Raw genomic sequence first — 17962 nt, forward strand, 5'->3', positions numbered from 1 at the left:
TTATTTCATATGTTATATTTGAGATTTATACTTATGTTATTTGTATCAGTAGTTCATTCCTTTTTATTGTTGAGTACTGTTCTGTTGTATAAAACTTACCATGATTTGTTTATTCATTGCACAATTGAGGGACATTGGGTTGTTTCTTTCTTTTTTCTTTTTTTTTTTTTTAGGCATGAACACTTTCATACAGGTTTTTGTGTGAAGCTTCAAGTAATATCATATTTTCTATCCCCCCTCAACTATTATTTGTGCTATTGTTGTCATACATTTATTTTAATGTATGCTATAAACATAATGCCTCACTATTCTTTTTGCTTTAGACAATAAGTTTTCTTTTAGAGTTGCACAATGTAATGAAGTAACCACTAGCCAGACGTGACTAATTTTAAATTAATTGAAATTAAATGAAACAAAACTCAGTTCCTTAGTAACACTTGCCACATTTCAAGTGTTCAACAGTCACATGTGGCTGTTCATTACAGGAAATTCAGTTGGACAGGGCTATTTCAGAACCTTAAAATAAGGAAAAAAAGAATTTATATTTAATTTATTTTATATCATTTCTTTCAGAAGATACAAGATTTTGTTAAAAATCACACTGTGTCTGCCTGATGAGTCTTTTTTAACATTTTTTTTTGTGTAGTAGAAATCAACCACACAATAAATTTCCACAGTTCTTATTTTACTGAAAAAGTCTTTGCTACTTCTTCTGAAATATATTTTGCTTTCTATAGAATTCTTAGTTGACAATTTTTATTTTTTCTTTCATTACTTTAACATGTTTTCTGGCACAAATGATTTCTTATTTATTTTGACGAATAAAATTGTATTACAATTGTATCAAATATGTTATGTTTTGATATATGCATAGATTGGGAATGATTACCATAATCAAAATAATTAGCATATTCATCACCTCCCATAGTTCTATCTTTGTATGTATATGGGGAAGGTGTGAGAACACTTGAGATGTACTCTCTTAGCATATTTCAAGTATATAATACATTACTACTAATTGTAATCACCATGCTTTGCATTAGGTTTCCAGAAGTTATAACCTAAAGTTTGTAACCTTTGACCAATATGTCCCCTGTCCCCGCAATCCTCCAGGATCTGGTGTTCACCATTCTGTTACTATGAGTTCCAGGTTTTTGTTTTGTTTTGTTTTTTAGATTTCACATAAAAGTGAGAGAATGCTATTTTTGTCTTTCTAATATATATATATATATATATATATATATATATATATATATATACACATATATATATATATATATAAAATACATAATACACATATAAATATTATATATTATATATGTAATCTGGATATATACCCAGAAGTGGAATTGCTGGATTATATGATAGTTCTATTTTTAATTTTTTGAGGTCCTTCCATAGCATTTTCCACAACGGCTGTACCAGTTTACATTTCCAGCAACAGTGCACAAGTGCTTTCTTTTCTCATCATCCTCACCAACCCTTGCTACCTTGTGACTCTTCGACAATAGCCATCCTAACAGGTGTGAGGTGACATCTCTTATGGTTTGCTTTGCATTTCCTTGGTGAGTAGTGATGTTTACCACCTTTTCATGTACCTATTGTCCTTTTGTATATCTTCTTTAGAAAAATGTCTATTCGGGTCCTTTATCCAGTTTTTAATCAGGTTATTTATTTTGTTAGCTGAGTTGTATGAGTTCCTCGTACTTTGTATACTAATCACTCATCAGGTAAACGGTTTACAAATACTTTCTCCCATTCCATAGGTTGCCTTTTCATTCTGTAGTTCCCTTTGCTGTGCAGAAACGTTTTAGCTTGATGTAGTCTCATTTGTTTATTTCTACTTTTTTGCTTATGGTCTTGGTGTCATTTCCAAAAAGTCATTGCCAAGACCAATGTCAGGGGGCTTACCCTATGTTTTCTTCCAGGAGATTTTGGGTTTCAGATCTTACGTCTTGACTTGACCTTTATGTATCGTGTAAGGGGCCAGTTTTCAAGAGAGTTTATCTCAAGTTCTGTTGCACCTTCAACTTTAGTTTTTCCCTTTGTGCCTGTATCTCAGAGAAGTTCTCCTGCCATGCTCTTCATCTTCTTCTATTAGTAGATTGCTGTTACTTATTGTTAAATGCTTGGTCGTCTGTTACTTGTTATTAAATGCTTGGAGCACAAGTAAGGGGAGGGTGTTCTCTGTTGTTCTGGTTCAGCCTAAGTCTAAGGGGAGCATTGGGTTCCTTTGTTTTGGAGGCAGGTCCTTCCCAGTGGTCCTACATCTCCCTAGAAGTAGTAGACACGTAATGATTTGGTCCCAGAACATATTTCTATCTGTTTTCTAGGAGTACTGGGATTTAGTCTCTTCTCCCAGCTGCAATGGGTTTTCACCTGTACTATGAAGATAACAGGTTTGCTGCCTTGTCCTAAGCAGCTTACGACATGTGTTTTACAAGGGACATTGCAACATCTTCATACTGTCTGCAAAGATGGCTTTTTTTCATTAGTTTCAGGTGCACAAAACAATGTAATAGTTAGACATTTATCATTTATATCTATTCGTCTCTTCCAGGTTTGAACTGTGAAGGTAGAATTCTCACACTACCTCTAATCTTTCTTGTGAGCCTGAGAGTGAACACAAATTCTTCTGTGTCTGTGGTTCCTAGAAATCGCATAGTTTCACACTAGCCCATGACTAGTCTTAAGCCATTTGTTTAAAAATTGACCTGAATATTTACCCCCAGCTTTTTATAATCTTGAGCTTTGTTTAATCCCAGCCACACTATATTATAATAACATTTTCCCCCAAGCTTCTCATTTCTTTATTTTACATGACACAATGAAGAATGTTTCCATTTCCACCATTTTATAGAAGGAAAGTGAATGGTCCTACTTATCAGATCAAAAGAAAGGATCTTCTAGGAGGCAGGCCTTTTAGCAGGAGCTGAACATAATTGACACATTATAAGGAAGCCACCATAAGATATGGTGACTCACAAAAGCATCAAATGCCTAACCATAACATTTACAGGTACATCACAGCCAGCATTTCTTATGCAATTATGCTAGCAAGTCTTCCTCTTGGCCCCAACCCTAATTCTAGATAATGTGGTCTCAGAGGGAATAGAGAAGCTTCCCATCCAAGATAGGCTGGAAAGCCCGATATTCTAGTCAATCTCTCCATTTTATCACTTTAAAATGGTGTGACACCTACACTGGTCCTTCCTAACTAGGGAGCTGGCCCAGAATAGACAGGCCCCAGCTTTCACTCAAAATGTTATCAATGCAGTGAACTTTCTAACCAGGGATAAATTAGCAACATGGGGGCAGCACAAACTCTATCTATATCTTTATTCTTTAGCGTTTCGAACCACTCAGTGCCAAGCAGATAGTAGACATTCAATGTGTGTTTGTTTAGTTCTATTAAAGAGAATTTGCTGCTAGAAGATATACCTCTGTTTCTCTCACTTCTTGCCTTTAAATCATTAAATGAAAAATATTTAATGGATATCTATCTGCCCCAGGTACTGTGCTAGGTACTGGGGGTGTTGCAATGAAAACAAAACAAAACAAACAAAAAAAAACCAGACATGTTTTCTGCATTCATTTAGCTTGTAACTTTACTTTTCTGTGACATCTACTTTGACTGAATCTTCAAACCTAGATGGAAAAATATTATGCAACCAGAGAGTCCTTTGAGGAATCCAGATCATTAGGAACTTTTATTATTTGATACAGTTCTCCAAAAACGACTGAACAATTGAGCCAAACTACATCAGCTCTTCTTGGAGCCTGTCATTTCACAGTTCCTGCTGGTAGGACAGCACCTAGAACATTCTTTCTTTGAATCTCTAGATAAATGATGTTGAAGAGAGACAGGTTCTTGAGTTATTTTTCACGCAATGTTTAAGAGTGGTATGATTTTTGAGTTCTTACATGTCTAATTTTTTCTATAGTCTTTAAATAAGATGCCAACTTGACAAGATGTAGAGTTCTTCAATCATAACTATTGTCCCTATATCTCTGTAGGTTTTTCTCCGCAGTTTTCTGACACTTATTGTTATCACAGGAAAGTTTAAAAACAATCTGTTTCGTTCTTTTAGAAGTAATTCATCCTTTTCATGTTTATAAAACTCTCATTCACTGAAATGCCAAAATTTGGCAACACACATACACAATGCACACGTTCTACATTTTTATGATGAGTTCCTCCTTCCTGTGAACTCAAAATTTTGTATTTAATTTAAAAAAACATGTTGTTGTTGTACATTGAATATTGCCTTTGCTCCATCTACTATTTTTCATTCTTAAGCTGATCTCCATAAATTACGTTCAAAATTGGTTTTATTTTTTCTCTTTATGTTAACATTTCTGTTCTTTTCTTCCATCAAATTTATCCTTTATATTACTAACTTTATTTTATTCTCTTTTCAGAGTAGATATTAATTTTATATTTGTGTTCTTGGTCTCTGTATAGTCAGGTTAACTTGTGACTACTGATGAGCAGCCAAACTTTGTATGTCAACTCTGCTCCTTCTCAGACAGGTGTCATGGCTCCAACTAAATCATTCAGTGACAGCACTGTTCCCCTCCCAGGTCTTGATGAAATGAGTAATGTGTGTGCATCGCTGCTGATGTAGGAGATATTTATACAATGTAGTGATAGAAGCCACCACCTGGTTCTCACAGTTTTTCCAAAGACTCCCAGACATGATATCAATAGAAACGCCATCAAAGTCCTCACACCATGCACTCAAATGTTTGAAACCAGCCAAGTCAACGATGAGATTCTGAAGTATCTCAGCATAGGAATTCGCATTGTGCTAGGGAAATGCTCTTTCCCTGAAGGTTCCAAGTGAACAGCAGGGGAGAATGTATAATTCATATTCACATTAAGAAGGATTGCCCTTTTGTTTACTTTTTTTCAACCAGAGCTTAGAATAAGCACATTTCTTGAATCTTACTTGTACTTAAATACAACCATGTTTTCCCGAAAATAAGACCGGGCCTTATATTAATTTTTGCTCCAGAAGATGCATTAGGGCATATTTTCAGGAGCTATCTTATTTTTTCACCTACAACAATCTACATTTATTCAAATACAGTCATTTCATCTTCTTCTGGAACATCGTCATAACATACTAAATGTATCCATCTGGATGATGATCTTAACTGGGGCTTCTTTTGGGGGTAGGTCTTATTTTGGGGGAAACACAATATAGACAAGCTTCATAGGGCAATTTCAAGGATGATTCCGAATGTATTTCAGAACCATTTTTGTTTACTCTGCCATTCTAAATAAAAATGATGACCCATAGGACAAAGTGAAGCATGTTGGGGAAAATATAAATAGTGCAGTTTGATGTTCTTGGTGTATATAGCGTGGGGGAGACTGTGGAGTAATCAGGGGGGTAGATAGGAATCTGAATCCTTTTCACTGAAAGACCTGGTACTAAGCTGGCCAGACTGGATGTAAGGAAGGTGAAGACTGGGAAGTCACTCAGGCAACACTGTGTATAATGAATAGAATAAAGGAAGAGTGAAGGCAGAAAGTTTATTTAGGAAGCCATAATTCAGGGGAGGGATTGACTTACTGTGGTGGCAGTATAGATGGAGAAGACATTTAGGTAACAGAATGAAAATAATATAGCAACCAACTGATTGTAGGAGAAATATATAAAATGAGTTTATAATAACTTTCAGTTTCTGGCCTAAGTGATAGAGCAGATATTGAAATCAAAGGGATATAGGAAAAAGGGATTTTTGAGACAATAGGTTGAAAGAGGGGTTGAATGTGGAATATAATAAATTCCCTTTGGACATAGTACATTTAAAACAAATACAAGATTCCCAGGTAGAGATGTTCAACTGGATGTTACATTTATGGGTGTAAAGTTTGAGGGAGAAGATTAAAATGAAAATATAGAGTATGAAGTCAACAACATATTAATGCCTGGAAATGAGGCAGTAGAAGGTGCCAGACACTATCCTAGGTACATGGCATATAATAGTAGAAAGTAAGTTCAGGTTACTACTGTGGTGAAGCTTACATATCAAAAGCAATAATCACATAGACACATGCATAAGTAATGTAATTCCCAACTGTTATAAAAAGGCAAAGAATAGGCTCATAAAAGATGCTAAATTGAAGAGCTGAATGATGAAGAAATTTTTATTTGCAGGAACCAAGCAGGAGAAGTCAATCCAAGTAACTGAGGGAAAATCAAGGGCCAAAAGCATCAGAACACCAAGAAGTGTTCAAAAGGACCAATGAGAAAGGCATGAACAATCAGTAAATTTTCTCCTTGATTTTGTTCAAGGGTCTATGGCTCTGCCTTTGCAATCAGAGCAGCCAGAGTGAGCATATGGAATGTTGGCTTTGCCATTCTGTGTGCTGATTTTAAAACATATCTCACCATATTTCTGATCTTTCATTCCCAAAATGTTCCCATGAGTAAAACTCTGAGTCATTCTAAAGGGATTAGAAAATCATATATTCCTTGTCCAAGTTAATTACAGATACATCGTTTCTCAGGCAAGGAAAGCCTTTCTCCTTCAAGCCATGTTGAGTAAAATAGATATGTTCTAACGTTGCTCGATTTGAATAAAGAAAAACATTTTCAGTCACAATACCTAAGTATTTTTCTCTTTTCAACCATTTCTTTTCTGGAAAATAATAATTTCTGTGCACTTGCAATGATCTTGAAAGTATACTAGATTATGTTTCGTTCCTTGAATTATGAGTTGACGTTCACGGTACCAAATTATTTTTATTTACAACGCAGTTGTTTGTCTTAGATGTCGCATGTGGTACCTTAAAGATTCTTTGAGATATGATTTTGTGCCTCAAATTCATTATTCATCATTCAGTTGCTTTTCTATGCTGTTTAGAATAGAATCACTATGAGAAGTTTTCTTCTTGAATACACTTCAGATGTGGTAATTATATTTAAATTCTGTCAGGTTCATTAATACCGTTAACGCATATAAGTGTGTATAAAAAACTCAATCCTTTCCATACATTTCTTTTACGCAGGCAGGAATTACAGTGTCTGGATAGTTATTTTCTGAATTAACTATAAGCCAAGCAGAAGGTTTTCTGCAGTATGCATTTTTTAGAAATGGCAGGGGAACAAATTTCACAGTGGGCAGCCTCACTTTGAAAACATGGTTATTAACCTTTTTCTGAGCCAAAGTGTGGTAGATAAAGAAATTAGTTCAGTAAGAGGAGAGCCTAAACATTTTTGTATTTGTTGCATGGTGTGAGATGGAAAATAAACTACATAAAGTTCCAGTCAAAATTCATTTTCCTTAGGAAGTTTGGACCATAAAGCAATGGACTCTATATAATAAACTGTTTTTTTTTTCTCCTTTTGAACTTGAGAAGGCACCAGCTCTTCACCTTGTCAAGAAAAGAAAAGGAATGGCCTTTTAATGGGTTTATGCCTGGTTCAACTAGAGAATTCCCACATTATTATTCACAATCTGATTGTGATGAAAATAATAAATGAGTGAAGAATTTTGTTATATCACTTAAAAATGTTTCTAATTAAAAAAATAAATCTCACTAATTTACACAGGTAACTGCTGTCTAGCAAAACTACTGCCCAGAAAAGGGTGCTGGCCACTCACACTTTCTCACTCCAGTCATGCTTGTTGTTAAGCTATATTAGGAGATTATTTTTCTTTTTTTCAAAACATACTCATTTCATGAAAGAAAATATTTTATGACTCTTATAACAAATAATATTGTTTTAGTATTTTTCCAGGGGACACAGGAATATTTAAATTATGTGGAGACATGAGAAACGACTACATCCAAAAGCCCTGAGGATCTATGAAGAACTTTCCATTAATATAATGGGGCAAAGTAATGCTGTATTTTATGCAGAAGCATCGGCCTTCATCTTCAAAACCACAGTCCTTACTGAGATGCTCAAACTCCACGGAGAGCTTACCTATGTTGGCTAAGTGTGGGTTATCTTAGCTTAAGGTTTGCTCTGGATATTTCCAGCACAAAGCCTACAACTGAATTTTAAATTGTTCCTCCCCCGTGTGAGGAAAAGGTGTTGGTGACTGAAGCAGCCTTTTTGCCAGTGGTGTATAGTGGAGCTAGGCTGGCTCCTAATGCTGGAGAGAGAGGAAGAGTGAACAAGTAGGTTTCTGATTTTTCACTTTTATATCACTAATTCTCTCTCCATTAACCCAATGGACAAATAACATGGGACAATATAATGTTCTTAAACCTGATCAATCTATTGTGTTCTTTCTCTCTCCCTCCCTCTCTCCTTTCTTCCCTCCCTCCCTCCCTCCTTCCCTCCCTCCCTTCCTTCCTTTCCTTCTCTCTCTCTGTGTCTCTGTCTCTGTCTCTGACTCTGTCTCTGTCTCTCTCTCTCTGTCTCTGTCTCTCTCTCTGTCTCTCTCTCTCTCTCTCTCTCTCTCTCTCTCTCTCTCTCTCTCTCTCCCTCTCTCTCCTCCCCCACCCTCCCCTTAGGGAAACATTGAGAGAGATTCAGTAAAGAGGTTAGGTAAGAAAATATCTTTGAGATATCCCAAGGCTAATCTTAAACATACATTGTTTTCATAGGAATCTTATAATTGGGCTTGTCTTTGGTTTCACTGGACATGTAATTTAAGAGTTGATAGAGTTTCACATATAACAGAATGAAACACATGAAAGTTCTTTTCTCCATAATGGCTTTAGTTACTTATATTTATAGTCATCTTCTTTTCATGTTTGAAAATCAATATCTCACTTTTATTTTCTGTTAGAAAAATATATCATGGGATTGCAAATTGGTGCAACTACTTTAGAAAAAACTATGGAGATCCCTCAAAAAAAAAACAAACTATGGAGATCCTTTTTAAAATATTAAAAAAAAAAAAAATAGAACTACTTTATGACCCAGCAATTCTACTCCTGGGTATTTATCTAAAGAAATCCAATATGCTAATTTGAAGAAAAATATATGCACCCCTATGTTTATTGCAGCCCTAGTCACAATAGCCAAGATATGGAAACAACTTAAATGCCCATCAAAAGATGATTGGATTAAGAAAATGTGGTACACTTATACAATGGAGTATTATTCTGCCGTAAAAAAGAATGAAATCTTACCATTTGCAACAACATGAATCGACCTATAGGGTATTATGCTAAACAAAATAAGTCAGACAGAGAAAGACAAATACCATATGATCTCACTTATATATGGAATATAAAGAACAGAATAAACAAGTAAACAAAACAGAAATAGACTTATAGACACAGAGAACAAACTTAGGGTTGCTAGATGGGAGGGGGTTTGGGGGACTGGGTGAGAAAGGTGAAAGGATTAAAATGTACAAATTGATAGTCACAAAATAGTCACAGGGATATGAAAGACAGTATGGGGAATATCATTAATAATGTTGTAAAGACCATGTAGGGTGTCAAATGGGTACTGGACTTATTGAGGATATCACTTCATAGATTATATAAATGCCTAACCACGGCACTGTACACCTGAAACTAACATAAAATATTACTGAATGTCAACTACAGCATAGGGAATATAGTCAATGGTATAGTAATAGCTATGCATGATGTCAGAGGAATAGTAGACTTGATGGGGTTATCATTTTGTGAGGGGTGTAAATGTCTAATTGTTTGTATACATATAATAAAATTAAATTAAATTTAAAAATTTACATAGGTTTCAGGTGTACAATTCTGTAACTTTACTAATAATTGGCACCCCAATAAACTTTAATTTTAAGAAATTAAAAATATTTATCAAAACATTCTTCACTGTGAAATATATGCCTCAGAAATGTGAGAATTGAAATAAGTATCTTATGCATACATGTTTGCTATAGGTTTTGGGAAGGACAAAACTTCAGGGTATCTCATTTACTCTTCACTGAATGCAATGGACCTGTTATTTCAAAATAATGTGTTTTTAACTACATACTTTGGATTCTAAGTATTTAACCCTTTGAAACCGTCCATCTTCTTTTACTCCATCTGTATACCATATTTTTAGATTGTTTCCCCCATCTTTCCAAAGTGTGGGGGGGAAACAAATAAAACATGAAGTTGCTCTCTTGTAGACAGAACTCTGGTGCAGGGATGACAGGACCAGAAATTTCAGCATTCTAAGCAAATGTCGTTTTACTCTCTACATTGCAATTGTTGCGAGAGTGGCAAAGAATCTTTTCTAAATCATACACTAACATTTGGGACAAATGTGTATTTTCTGTTCTAAAATATGACAGAATCTTTAAGTTGATGCCAATTTGTCTTGGAAAGACTTGAGAAAGTCAAAGCTTTCTCTAAAGCAACAATACCCAATTTTCCTCTATTTTGATGTAGCCCCAAATGAAATGCAATTTTTGGAACTTCTTTAAACACAATCACATGAAATAACTCATTGATTTGTTCTGCTATTTAATGTTTATGTATTTAATTATTGCAAAATATAAATAAAATAGCCTTAAGGATTGCATTAACCTTTGAATTTACAAAAGTTTAATTATGGCCAGTAATAAAAAAAAATAAAAGGGCAGCTTTTGTGTTAGATGTAGAATCCCAGCTTTTCTTTAGCCACAGTAGGCAGGTCTTTAATGAGCAAAAGACAATCTCAGTTTTCGGGGATACTGTGGGCTGACTGGTGTCATGATTTTGTGATCCACTCCTATGAGTCTGCATACAAAAATTATGGCTGGCCATTTAGATTCAATTAATTATACTCCAAAAATGTATTGTTCATTTGAGTTTGGTTAATGTGAGTCTATACTAGAAAGATAGTTCTAAAGATAACGTGATGATATTTTGTGACTTCAAGACTGGGAGGATCCTGGAGGAAGATGATTTCCTAAAATGTCTTAAGCTATTTTTCAGAGACCTTTTAGGAGAAAGTGTGCAAATTTTTTCCAAGTAAGTGTTCACATGCTCCAAAATTGCAGTATATTAATTTCTTACTTAGATTGCAATATTATCAGCATACATGGCAAAGTCATGGAAGAGTTACAAAATTATAGAATGTGTGTGTGTGTGTGTGTGTGTGTGTGTGTGTATGTATGTGTGTAAGAGAAAAAGAGAGTCTGGACAGGGAGAGAGAGAGTGTTAGTACTGGAAATGTGATAGCATTGTCAAATTTTATAAAATTGATTACACTAATTGCAAATGATAAATCAGAAGTCAGTGTGTTTTCTAGCAGTATGAGATTAAAATTATTCACAGGTAAAAATTTAAAATAAAACAAAGAAAACTGGGTGATGGGAGAATATCATTGGGAATTGCTATATTCCAGGATTTAAAAGAACAATCCTGCAAATAAAATCTCAGGATCGAGGAGATCCAAGATGGCAGAGAAGATAAGCACCATGTCTGCTTCCTTCTGTAAACACATTAAAGTTACAACTAAATTATAGAACAATCAACTTGGAGAACCATCAGAAGTCTAGCTGAACAGAAGTTTTATAAGTAAGCATATAAAGAAGAAGCCATAATGAGACTGGTAGGAGGTACAGAGACGCAGAACAGGCCCCAATCCTCCCTGTAGCTGTTGAGGACAGAGGTTTTCCCCAGAAAAGCAAGAGACCCCAGGCCCACATTGACGTCCCCAGCCCAGAATACTGGTGCCAGGACGGGGAGCCCCCACAACATGTGGCTGTAAAACAATGGGAATTCCTACCATCCAGGTGGGATGAAAAGTGACAGGAAACACAGGCGTCTTCTTAAAGGGACCGCACATACACTCTCTCACACCCAGGCACTCACCTTGGGCTCCAGCAGAGGGACATTAACTCAGAGGGTGTTGGAGACATATGGGGAATAGACTGAGGTGTGTGGCTCAAAGCAAGGGCTAGAGGTCAGTGGTCATTTTTCTGGTGTGGGACCCTACTCCCATGTAGCCGGCAGGCGGGAGCCATCTTTCCTGTGTTGAGCCCACCCCCTACGCTTACGGACAAATCTGAATCTGATTGGCCTGGTGAACTCTGAAGCTCTGCCCTGCTGACTCAATGGGACCATGCCCCACCTAGCTACCCCAATGCCTGAGGCACTTTCTTGAATGGACAGCCCTGCCCACATTACAATCTTTCTTGAAAAACTATTGGATTCTGCAGGACTCAGGTGGGCTGCAGCTGGCCTCAGTGTACTCTGAGACTTCTGCTGAATAGCTCCAGGCACAGCACTGGCACTAAGCCAGAATTTACATTAACCTGTTGACCACAACTCTTCCCACTCTAGTGACTCCCTGAGACCCTGCTTCACCCAACTCGTGTACTGCACAAGGCTTTATCAGTGGCTGAACCTTAAGGGAGCCAGCAGGTGGCAGCAGGCCTAGGAATGTTCTGGCTTTTTGTGGAGCTACTTCAGATCCAATACAGGTGGCAGCCATCCTCCGTTCACAGCATAGCCTCTCCCACATGCCTCCAGGGTTAGCACAAGCAGCGAACAACTGCAGATTGCTTTGTAGCTCCTACCAGGTACCCCCTAGCTGGTCACAAACAGTGGCTGACCTGAGCCTGCACTGGAGCTCCTCCCAAGAGGCCTCAGAACCAACATACTTGAAGGATGGCTTCAGACCACAGCAGAGCACTACCCAATTAGCCCCACAAGTGGCACAAATAAAAGGTAGTCTCCACAGGCACCAGAGCTCACTGGGGTGGATCCCACTCAGTGGGGTAAGGCCCCGCACAGGATTCCATAAGCTGTGGACATGGCAAAACCCCACAGCCAGTCAGCCTGAGGGTCAATCTCACCTACTGACATGTCAATAGCAACCAAAGCTCAAATATCACAGGAGGGCACACACAACCAACCAAGGGACACTCTGGAGCACCTGGAGTAGGTGACCAGGAAGACCATTTCAGGGTCCCACAGGGCACCTACTACATAAGGCCACTCAGCGAACACTGGGAGACAAAGCAGACCTACTAAATACATATAAACAGAGAGGCAGCTAAAATGAGGAAACAAAGAAATGTACCCCAAATGAAAGAACAGGAGAAAACTGTTTAGTACAGAAAGAGCACTAAACAAAATGGAGGTAAGCAACCCAGCAGATACAAAGTTCAAAACACTGCTCAAAGGCACTCAAAGGATGCTCAAAGAACTTAGTGAGAACTTCAATAAAGAGATTGCAAGCATAAAAAAGAACATGGAAACCACACAAAAGAACCACTGAGAAGTGATGAATACAATAACTGAAATGAAGAACACGTTAGAAGGAATCACTAGCAGGAGGCAGAGGGTCATATCAGCAATTTGGAAGACAAGGTAACAGAAAACACCCAATCAGAACAGCAAAAAGAAAAAAAGAATCCACAAAAATGCAGATAGTTTAAGTGACCTATGGGACAACATCAAATGTAACAACATTCACATCAGAGTGGTACCATAGGGAGAAGAGAGAAAGCAAGGGATTGAGAACCTATTTTAAAAAACAATGACTGAAAACTTTCCTAACCTGGCAAAGGAAATATACAAGTCCAGGAAGCACAGAGTCCCAACCAGGATGAACCCAAACAGGCCCACATGAAGACATATTATAATTAGAATGGCAAACGTCAAATACACAGAGAGAATCCTAAAAGCAGCAAAAGAAGGGCAACTAGTAACTTATAAGGGAGCTCAAATAAGATGGTCAGCTGATTTCACAACAGAAACATTGCAGGTCTGAAGGGATTGCCACAAAGTATTCAACGTGGTGAAAAGCAAGGACAGAAAACTAAGATTACTCAGCAAAGCTATGATTTAGAATCAAAGTACAGATAAAGAGCTTCCCAGACAGGAGAAAACTAAAAGAGTTCATCACCATCAAACCAGTATTATAAGGAATGTTACAGGCATTTCTTTAAGCTGGAAAAAAAAAGATAAAAATTATGATTAATAAATGGCATTAGCTACATATCTATCAACAATTACTTTCAATGTAAATGAATTAAATGCTTCACTAAAAGACACAGGAGAGATGAATGGATCAGAAAACAAAGACCCTTACGTATGCTGCCTACAATAGACTCACTTCAGATTGACACACACAGACGGAAAATAAAAGGCTGGCAAAAGATATTTAATGAAAATGGAAATGAAGAAAACAAAAAAAGCTGGGGTAGGAGTACTTATACCAGACAAAACAAACTTTAAAACAAAGTAATCCCACTTCAGGGTATTTATCTGAAGAAACCCAAAATGCTCCTCATCCTTGAGGGGACGTGCTCATCCATATGTTCATTTCAGCATTGTTTACAATGACAAAGATGTGGAAGAAGCCTGGGGGTCTGTCGATGGAAGAATGGATAAAGAGGAGGTGGTACATATATACAATGGAATATTACTCGGCCATGGAAGAAAATGAGTTCTTTCCATCAGCAATGGCATGGATGGACCTGGAGGGAATTGTGCTGAGTGGAGTGTAAAACAGAGAAAGACAGCTGCGAAGTAATTTTGCTTATATGTGGAATTCAAAGAACAAAATAAACAAACAAAACAGAAACAAACTCATAAAAAAAAAAAAAGAAAAAGAACAAAGGAAAAACTATCAGGACCATGAAGAGTACCTTGCACACATGCATATCTTAGACCATGTTGGTCATCAGCTATATGACCTGGGATTGTGTTCTGTTCCTACTTCTATTTCTAACAATTAAATCAAACATGTACAACTTCTTGCCTCTAGAACTGAAAGATGTCATCTATAAGGCAATACAAATGGATTTTTAAACTTGTTTGTAGCAACCGTGTTTTTTCTTGATTATCTTGTACAGAAGCCCACTATGAGTATGAATGACGGTGTAGGGAACTTATCTAGTCTAACTAGCTGTACTCTCCTGTCCCGGCCCCCATGGTCTCTGACACACATCCGAAGAGTACAGTTTGTAAATCACTGAACCAATGATTTAGATCTTTTTTTTTTCCAGTTATAACATTCTTGGGATTAAAGCACGAATAGCTTGACTGAATATGAAGTTTGCCTCCAGTCCTGATTAGATGAAGAGACCCATCCTCCTCTTTCGTAAAAAAAAATATATATATATATATATATATATATATATATATATATATATATATATATATATCCTCAGTCCTGTAAATTACCTCCTACACCTAAGAAAGTGAACTATCTGAACCTAGCAATTACAGAGAGGTAACCATACTTAACTTGTTAAAGGGTTACATGTCACTTGCTTTGAACAGTTGCCTTCTAGATCAGGTAGGCGCTCTCGCAGTACTGTAGATGATATAGTACTTTTAAACTTATCTTTCAGCACACATTTTTAACAGCTTGTAAATTTTCATGCCCCCGTTTGTATATTCTATTGACATATTTGCAGTATGTCAATTACTTGAATTAAAGTACCAGAGGTAGGGGTCACATTTGAATTTTCTATTTAAATCAGATAAGCCTACATCACAATTTCTTTTTTTAGGCAGAGCTATTTTTTGTTGTTTTGTTTCCCTGAGTAGATCTTATTTGAATGCTTTAAAACGAACATCACTTTTCTGCACAGCAATGTCTTAACATAGGAATATGCCCAATGTGCATATAGTATTTATATAGGACATTAATTTTTAAAGTACGCTTTTTTAAGGATATGGCACAGAGCTGCAGCTATTCCTGGAGCATAGCTGATATCCAAGAGAGATATGAATTCACACCATATCACAACTATAAACCCTCATTTCTTAATATAATCACTTTCAATTAGTTATGTTTCTAAATTCTCCAGATTTTCCCAATTTTAATGTTTCAGGAAGTTGACTTTTTATCCATTCACAAATTAGTTCAGTATGGTAACGGATGGCAGGTATTTTATTCTCCTTTAGTGATTTTAGGTGACAGTGGTTATCCTTTGAAAAACTACTTAATTACTTCTTCATCTTATCCACAGTCTACTTCTAGAAATACAATCAATATAAGTTAGAATGGAACTCAACGAGTGACTAGAATGATAATGAAGAATGCATTAGGAATCATTACAAATGGGACTTGGATGCCCCGTTCAATCTAGTGGAGCCTCACCCCTCTGCCCTTCAGATATTTGAAGGCTCTATCATATTTAGCATGGCCATTAAATGTAGCTTATCTTTTCAAAGAAGCTGCAGGGACTAATGCAGCTCACCAAATTGACATAAATGATTATGATGTGTACTTTTGCAAATTTAGTTCCAAATAGTAAAGTGGAACGAAAAATACTGGGGCAAGATGATTTTCATTTTCATAGGAGCAAAAAAATTCACTCTAACTACCATATTTGGGTAATTATTTCTATTATGGAAGTAAATTATGCACCATAGTTATATTTCATCGGTGTGTAGGTGCTTTGGCAGGAAATAGTACTAGGAAAAAAAGTTACTTTGGGAGGAGCCATTTCTTTCCTCCCAGAAGAGGCTGGTGATGTAACAGTAAAGTTTCATTTGAGGTTATATCTAGTGGTCGAGGCTTGAAGGAGCAGCCAAAGTACATTTGTCCAAAGTGTGGTTATTGAGGACCTTTTTAGAGACTGACATGGAACTTAGTTCTCAGTGGAGGATGCTTTGCCTCTTCATCTACCCATTCACCTCTTTGGGGGAGGGATGAAGGTATATATTATTTTTTATTGCTTTTTTATATTTCTTGTAATATGTTTTGAACATTATTAACTAGCCAGAAAAATGAATTAAGAAGAAATTAGTTGAAGCACTCTGACAATGTCAGGCTTCTAAAGTTTGAGGTTTTGCTCATGCAACCATTTTGCTACCAGAGCACTAGGACATTGTTCAGTGGAAAATGACTATGACAGTTTGGATTGTGGAAAAAAAGTACATTATTATTGTGGATAATCTACATATCCACAATCCAATCTACATATATTTGATATATATTTGATATAGATATATAAAATGCAAGTCAAGTAATGGTACTTAAAGATAAAAAGAATGAAGTAATTTATTCTTTGATTCAGATAGAAGAGTCTTGAACTGACATCCTTACCTATTTAATTGAATTCCCATAGTGGTTCTTCTACAGATTATTTAAATTTTTGACCTCAGGAAAATCATCCAGTTTCCTGTGCTCCAGTCCTTTCATCTGTAAAATAAGGTTGTGTAAAGAAACAGTGATTACTAACCTGCAGACCATGAGGTTTTGAGGGTTGCAGTTACTTTTCGAAGGTCTCAATTCTAAATAAGAATTTCAAGTTCTATTTACAAATGGTGGAATACTTTACTCCCTTAAGCAAAATATATCGAAGTGTATTTAATATGATAATTTTTTTCAAAAAGCATTTCTCAATTTATAGTAGCTATTTGTTATAATGTAATTTCTCAATCAATTGAAACTATCAGCATCTACATATCATAAAGTTTTTTCTTTCTTTTTTTAAAATTTGTTTTGATCTTAGAAAGGGGTCTCCATATTGGAGCAGGTTTGGCAACACTTGAAGAGATTATCTTTCAAGTCACTTCCTACATAGTGTTCTATAATTCCAGGATAATTTCATCATGTTGATCATGGCTTGATTCAAATAAAAAGTAAACCAGGCAAAATGAGCTCTACTTTATGGAATAGTTTTATAATACATATTCTCTGAGCTTTAAAATATGAACCTTTTCTTGCCACTCCAGGAATGGCCATGCTAGACAATCCCTTGGTCTATTACATTTATAATGTTTGACATGAAATGTTAGGGAAGCTCATAACTGAAATATGGGAGGGCTGGTCAAGTGTACGTAGAGCAGCCCTTTGATTAGGTATGACTTGCACACAAATAGACCGAGTCATGATTCTTTAATGTTGAATCAGATATTCCCTCTTTAACCTTTTAATATCTAAATAATATTTAGGTTTTTTAAAGACTGGTATCAAATTTATTCTTTGATTCGTAATAATAAAAAAGGAAAATTTTCATGATCTTTCAAATTAATTAGTATACAGTCTCAGACATCTCCCACAGAATTGTAAAACCCCTAATTCTTCCCTCCCCCCATAACTATCTCTGAACT

This window comes from Rhinolophus sinicus, chromosome 2 (assembly GCF_057876585.1).
Source record: "Rhinolophus sinicus isolate RSI-liver-muscle chromosome 2, RSI-T2T, whole genome shotgun sequence".
NCBI classification, from domain to species: Eukaryota; Metazoa; Chordata; class Mammalia; order Chiroptera; family Rhinolophidae; genus Rhinolophus; species Rhinolophus sinicus.